The sequence below is a fragment of the Phytophthora parasitica genome, assembly GCF_000247585.1.
Source record: "Phytophthora parasitica INRA-310 unplaced genomic scaffold supercont2.10, whole genome shotgun sequence".
Lineage (NCBI taxonomy): Eukaryota > Oomycota > Peronosporomycetes > Peronosporales > Peronosporaceae > Phytophthora > Phytophthora nicotianae.
In genome coordinates this window covers 585,069-586,521 of record NW_008648996.1, presented here as the reverse complement: position 1 = coordinate 586,521, position 1,453 = coordinate 585,069, and positions in this window count along the sequence as shown.

The following is a 1,453-nucleotide window of genomic DNA, read 5'->3' as shown; positions in this document are numbered from 1 at the left end:
TAGGACAGTCCTCGTCCTCTTTCAAAATTATTGTACTGATTACAGTACCATATGGGATAAGAGAACTTCACCATTTGGACACAGAGAGGCTGTGGCCTAACAACTGACACTTAACTACAATAATCTGTACAATAAGGCTAAAGTCACGTACTATGTAGTAGACACAAACCTCCTAGAACTGTTCGATCTGTTACTACGGGTACTACCAAATGAATGGAACATGTACTTCCGACAACTAAGCTATTCAATCACAATTACTTTTACCGCCAACGCAAGACTCCTCTCCTTCCTCCGTTTTTTTTCTTCCTCTACGGCCTTCCACGAAAACCTCGACCAGCAACAACCTCCAAGCACCCCACATATTGTCGATTCCGCCCAAATTTACAAAATCGGGTCTATTTGCCACCATCAACTGAATAGCCGAACAATCACCAAGCAGTAACGATTGGTCAGAACTATCTAACTTATAACCTATCACTGATGAGTTCACTATTGGAGTGCCTACCAGAAAGGAAACGTACGGCAACTATACTAGTGGTTGTTTATGGTTGAATTAACATTTATTTGCAGGTACCCTGGTGTTCTTACTGGCATCGGAGCTCTCGTTGGAGTTGAAGTTCTTGTTTGGGTTGCAGTTTTCGTTCGTGACAGTGCTCTCGGTTCGCTAGAATTCTCGTCACTGTTGTAGTTAGGGCTTGTTCGTTTTGGGGCGCTGGTAGTCTCGTTCACCTTGGAGTGGTAGATTCCGTTGGAGTTGTATACCTTGGTGGCACTGGAGCTCTAGTTGGTTAGTGATCTCTCGCGGGTCTTGGAGTTCTCGGTGGTGTCAGTATTTTGTTGGCACTGGATCTTTCGTTGGAGCCCTGGATTCTCGAGGATTTCCTTGTTGGTGACGCTGACGGTGTTGGCGTACTCGTCGACATTGCCTTCCCTTGTTGGTTGGTTATTTACAGCATTACAACTAGTGTAGTAACTCCAACTACAGTACTCGCATGAGCCAGCTTCTAGCTGGCGGGGTCGGCACTGACGTTGTCGTTGGCGATCTTCTTGTAGTCATACCCCTGTCCGGGTTTGACGATGACGCAGGCAGCCGTGGTGATCTTCTAAGTGGGGGAGTACGTGCTTAATATGGTGGCGGAGTGGGTATCCTTGTCGTTGCCGTGAACTTCTCTTGTGAAGCAATGTTGGGGAAGCCACTGATAATTTAATTATCGTAAAACATATTTCTATTATTTAGCATAGGTTTGGTGATTGTACGGCCATTTGCCAGGGTCGATTGAATCGGCGCCTTTTGGAAATTTTGAGTAGAACTCACAATAACATCATTGGGATTATGTGCAAAAGGAGGAGTATCGCCAGCTGCCAGTCTATGTGACAAGACTTCAATCCGCTTAAATACGAACGGAAATTCTCTCCAGCCGCCTCGAGGAAAGATGGTGAAGCTCTTCTGTGT